The sequence below is a fragment of the Pseudophryne corroboree genome, chromosome 8 (genome assembly GCF_028390025.1).
Source record: "Pseudophryne corroboree isolate aPseCor3 chromosome 8, aPseCor3.hap2, whole genome shotgun sequence".
NCBI classification, from domain to species: Eukaryota; Metazoa; Chordata; class Amphibia; order Anura; family Myobatrachidae; genus Pseudophryne; species Pseudophryne corroboree.
The window spans coordinates 416,024,567-416,030,751 of NC_086451.1; positions in this window are offsets into that span (position 1 = coordinate 416,024,567).

Sequence of the window (6,185 nt, forward strand, 5' to 3'; positions counted from 1 at the left end):
GTATCTGGTGTTCAACCTCCATGCCGTCAAACGAAGCCGTGGTAAGTCTTGATAGGCGAATGGCCCCTGCTGCAGCAGGTCCTCCCGAAGAGGCCTCGGCTCTTCCAGTAGTAGATCCAGAAGATCTGCGTACCAAGACCTTCTTGGCCAGTCTGGAGCAATGAGGATCGCTTGAACCCTTTTGTTCTCCTTATGAGCTTTCGCACCCTTGGAATGAGTGGAAGTGGTGGAAACACGTACACCGCGTGCCTTTCTGCCCAGAGGATGATTTTTGTTACCTCTGACATTGCAGCTCTGCTCTTCGTTCCGCCCTGTCGGTTTATGTAAGCCACCATCATTACATTGTCCGACTGCACTTGAATGGCCCAATTTCACAGAAGATGGGCCACTTGGAGAAGACCGTTGTAGGCGGCTTAGTTCCAGAATGTTTATCGGCAGGCCGGCTTCCAGACTTGACCACCTTCCTTGGAAGGTTTCCCCTTGAGTGACTGCGCCCCAGCCCCGGAGACTTGCATCCGTGGTTTGAAGAATCCAGTCCTGAATCCCAAACCTGCGGCCCTCCAGAAGGTGAGGTAATTGCAGCCACCAGAGGAGTGAAATCTTGGCCTTTGGCGACAGACGTATTCTCTGCTGCATGTGTAGATGGGATACCGAACACTTGTCCAGGAGATCCAGTTGGAAGGACCGAGCATGAAACCTCCCTTACTGTAGAGCCTCGTAAGAGGCCACCATCTTCCCCAGAAGGCGAATGTACTGATGAACCAACACCCGGGCTGGCTTCAGGACATCCCGGACCATTGTTTGTATCACCAACGCTTTTTCCTCTGGAAGAAACACCCTCTGCACTTCCATGGCGATGATCATTCCCAGAAAGGACAACCTCCAAGTTGGTTCCAAATGTGATTTTGGAAGATTCAGGATCCAACCGTGTTCCCTGAGCAGGTGGGTCGTGAGAACAATGGACTGTAACAGCTTCTCCTTGGATGATGCCTTTATCAGCAGATCGTCCAGATGTGGAATTATGTTCACCCCCTGCCTGTGGAGGAGAACCATAATTTCCACCATCACCTTGGCGAATACCCTCGGTGCTGTGGAGAGGCCGAATGGAAGGGCCTGGAACTGAAAATGACAGTCCAACAGTGCGAATCGGAGATAAGCTTGATGCGGCAGCCAAATCAGAATGTGGATGTATGCATCCTTGATATCCAGGGATACCAGGAAATTCCCCTCCTCCAGACCTGATATCACCGCCCTTAGAGACTCCATTTTGAACTTGAACTCCCTCAGAAAGGGGTTTATGATTTTAAGTTCAGAATGGGTCTGACCGAACCATCCGGTTTCGGCACCACGAAAAGGTTCGAATAGTAACCCTTGTTACTGGGGAGGAACTGGTAGAATAACCTGTGCCTCGACCAACTTCTGGATGGCTCCCTGTAGGACAGCCATGTCTGCCGGCAAAGCTGGCAAGCCTGATTTGAAGAACCGGTGAGGAGGGAGATCTTGAAATTCCAGCCGGTACACCTGGGACACAATATCTTGTACCCAGGGATCCAGGCCGGACGACACCCAGACGTGACTGAAATGTCTGAGTCTCGCCCCCCACCGGCCCTACCTCCAGGCCGCGCGGTCCACCGTCATGCTGTGGACTTTGGCGTACCTGAAGCGGGTTTCTGTTCCTGGGAACCTGCAGCAGGTTTCTTGGATTTTGGTCGACCTCCTCTAAAGGAGGTGTTGGACGGTTTGGCCTTTCTTGTTTTAGCAACCCGAAAGGACTGTGATGCAGCTGAAGAAAAAGGTTTCTTCGGAGCAGGTGCAGCTGAGGGAAGAAAAGGTGACTTACCCGCTGTAGCCGTGGAGATCCACGCATCCAACACTTCCCCAAAGAGAGCCTGACCTGCGCAGGGTAGGGTCTCCAGACCTCTCCTGGATTCCGCGTCAGCAGACCACTGGCGCAGCCACAATCCTCGACGAGCTGAGACATGGAAGAAATTCCTGCAGCCATTGAACCCAGGCCCTTCATCGATTCCACCATAAATCCTGTAGAATCCTGAATGTTACGTAAAAACAGTTCAACATCACTTTTATCCATTGTATCCAAAATCCTCAAGTAACGTGCCTGCCCACTTTAATATAGCTTTGGAAATCCATGCACAGGCAATAGTAGGACGTAGTATCACCCCTGAAGCCGTGTATATGGATTTGAGCGTAGTATCAATTTTGCGATCAGCCGGCTCCTTTAAGGCGGTAGATCCTGGAACCGGTAAAACCACCTTTTTCGAGAGTCTGGATACAGACGCGTCCACTATGGGTGGGTTTTCCCATTTTTTTCTATCCTCCTCAGGGAAGGGGAAAGCAACAAGAACCCTTCTAGGGATCTGGAATTTTTTCTCCGGGTTTTCCCATGCTTTTTCAAAAATAGCATTTAATTATTTGGACGCAGGGAAGGTTAGCGAGGCTTTCTTATTGTCAGTGAAGTAAGCCTCCTCAGCCTGCTCAGGTGTTGTATCTGCAATATTCAACACATCCCTTACAGCCTCTATCATCAACTACACCCCTTTAGCAAGAGATACGGCCCCCCTGAGCACATCCCCGTCACTGTCTGCCGTGTCAGAATCTGTATCAGTGTCATCTTGCATAATCTGGGCAAGAGCACGTTTGTGGGAACCCACAGAGGGGGGCCCTGAGGTAACAGAACTGGACCAAACTTTCTGTAAAACCTGAGTTGCAGATTTATTCTGTGCAACCGTAGTAGAAATCATAAATTTGATAGAGGATAACCATTCAGGCTCCCTTGCTTGTATCTGCGCTAAAACAGTGCAATCCTGATTGCATGGAATGAGATCATTCTGAGAGGACATATCCTCTGCAGCATATGATACAAAGTCCCTAGATATAGCTAAATGGAGACCACAAACACTCCACACACACACACACAGGGGGGGTTAAGGTGTGTACACACGGTAAGATATTTTCTTCCGATTCTGACTATATAGTCAGAATCGGAAGAAAAGATAGTGCAGATCGCAAGGTGACAGTCACCTTGCGATCCCGATCCGATGCGCGGCCCCGCGCGGTCGGCATCGGCAGAAAAAATAGGCTGTGCAGGCAAGTCAATCCTGGCTATCTCTATAGAAGAGATAGTCAGGATTGACATCGCACATAGCCAGCATCGCAAGCACACTCATTATGTGCTTGCGATACTGGCTAAGTGCCGACCCGGCCCCCTGTCGCACGGTGAGAATCGGATAAGTCCGAATCTCACCGTGTGTATGCACCCTTAGACAGAGTTTCAACCTCAAGAATGGCAAGAGAGACACAGAGATTGGAGCCAACCCACACACCGCGCTTTCAAGTATAGGGAGACCCCAACCAGCACTGACTGTGTACCTTAATAGGTTACACAGCTTGTATACAGCCTTCCCCCCCCCCCCCCCCTCCTTCTACAACCCCCTGGAACCTTAAGAGATAGCTGGAGTTGATATGGAGGGACTGCTCTTCACTGACAGTGTTTATGCAGGTAGGAAAATGGCGCTGAACGCTGCTGGGTCCGCTCTGAGAAGCTCCGCCCCCTTAATGGCGCTGTCTTCTCGCTCTTCTGGAGATTATACTGGCCTGAGGAGTTATGCTGGCAGCGATCCTGGGACCCTGACAGGTTTAGAGATCAGTGTAGGCGCTGGCTCAGGGCGCCCCTCAAAGCGCCGCACTATGTACTGCTGAGCCCCGGAGCGCAGTTAGTACTGCACTCCATACCCTGTTGCCGCCATCTTCACACCGGCTCCCCGCTTGCTAGGGGAATCGGTGACTCACTTGCCACCAATCTTCTGGCTCTGTAAAGGGGTGGCGGCATGCTGCTGGGTGAGCCATCCCCTGTGGCGGGGAACAATCGAACCCCTCAGGAGCTCAGTGTCCTGTCAGCGGAGATAGTGGCTCAGACCCCGCAAGGCAAACACTACTACCCACCCCCCCACCCCCTCCCTAGTCCCACAAAGCAGGGAGGCTGTTGCCAGCAGCCTCCCTGTACAATAAAAAAACCCTCTAAAAATAAACTTTTCCAGAGAAGCTCTGTAGAGCTCCCCTAGCTGTGACCAGCTCCTCCGGGAACATTTTCTAAACTGAGTCTGGTAGGAGGGGCATAGAGGGAGTAGCCAGCCCACACAAACTCTTAAAGTGCCAATGGCTCCTAGTGGATCAGTCTATACCCCATGGTACTAATGTGGACCCCAGCATCCTCTAGGACGTAAGAGAAAAAACCATAAAAAAAAACTCATGTCGACCTTTTGACCTGGACCCTGTCGACCTAGTTACTGTCAATCAATAGTGGTCGACCTAGACACTGCCGACCTCCCATACCACACCTGGCAGGGACAGTTGGTGAGCAATCAGTTGCACCATACAGGTCCACTCTACACTCCAAAGGATGAGGCATATGGGACAAGTCATGAAGAGAAGTTCATTAAAATGTCAGCCAACCGAAGGGGCCATCTGGAGGTAATAAACACTGGGGTTACAAAGGAGCTCATTCTGGGTTAAAAGCAAAGCAATAAAGAGCGAGTAACTGTACCCCTTGGCAAAACCATGTTGCACTGTAGGCGAGAACAATTTAAAATAGGCAGAGATATTTGAGACGTTCTAGATGAAATCTAAATTGCAGTGTAAGAACAAAGCTGCCAAGCATGCGTGGCCTACATACAAAAGCATCCAGTATTTACCCTGCATGCAATTCAACGTTGTTTGCTCCAGTTGCAGTGTTCCTTTTTTTAATTTTTGCTTCAAAGTCAGAATGAACACCAAAAGGAGTAAGAAACAAACAGTGCAGATGTATATGGCATTCCGATTTGGGCATTTTGGTCTAATTAAAAGGGTAGTATTATTATTATTTTTTTTATTTATTAGTATTACTAGTAATACAAATTAAGAGTCAATTTTAGGTAAAAAAAAAAAAAAAAAAACACTAAGTGTAGATTTTGTTCACCTTTACATAAAACCGTACCGTTTATTTTTTTAGTTCATAAAAATAACATGTATGTTTGGATTAAATTTATATTTTGAGTCTACATTATCTAATCCTAAAGAAGAAACCTACGACGGGATGCAATGACGTCTGAGATCTGATGCCAGCCAATCTTGGACTTTTTTTTATTAAATGGGAAAATCACTTTCAAGGCATGGTTTTGCCTTGTGATGGCCACTTTAAAAAAAAAAAAAAAAAAAAACGTCCGAGATTCGATGGCACTCGGCACTTCCAGCAATCATGGACGCCGTTACACCTCGCCACAAAGATGAAAGTGTAACGCCCTTCTGACTAGCACAGCCACTGGAGCCTTGTATACAAACACTTCATAATGTACAATCCTTCTGTGGACTCTGGACGTCTCAGGGTTCCCATATGAAGGGGGGAAGAGACCGCTATGACAGCTGTCAGCTGGGACCACTGTATAAACAGTCCCTGCAATACTCTTTAATGCCCTGTAGTTTCAGCTGTCCATAATGGAGGGTGAAGCAATTGCTCAGTCCCATTTTCCTACGCAATACACCAGAAGATAAACCCAGCAAACCACGTTTTTATATGAAAGTAGAATTCAGTATTAACACTTCATAAAGAATCATTGATTGAAGGGTTTAGTCTTCCTCTTTCTGTTCTGTAACACTACTGTTTTTGCAGCACTGCAATGATTTAATTACACAAACGTGCCACATGTAATAAAGACCCCTCACTCATAATAAATCGAGGTAGTGAACAATGAGAGCAATTCAATTCAGCTCAATATGAATAGTGCCAGGAAGAGGTCCCGCAACTATTTAATTGTCTCCATCACTCCCTGCGCTTAGTTGGAAGATAGGGGGGGACCTGGACTGCACATCCTATTACTAAAAATATCAAGAGGTGCTATCATGCTGAGGCTTCTAATACTAAGCTGGAGGAAGAGAGATGCAGATGCACACTCTTAGCACTAAGAACACTAATAATAAAAATAATTTAAATAAACTCACAATTAACATGGCGTATAATTGAAGTTCTTAGCACACATTTGCGCAAACATGCAGGCCCATGTACCGCGGCCAGGTGACTTCCTCACGTGGGTCCCTAACATTCCTAATACTATCACATTCTATAAATTTATAGAATGTGATAGTATTAGGAATGTTAGGGACCCATGTGATGAAGTCACCTGGCCGCGGTACAT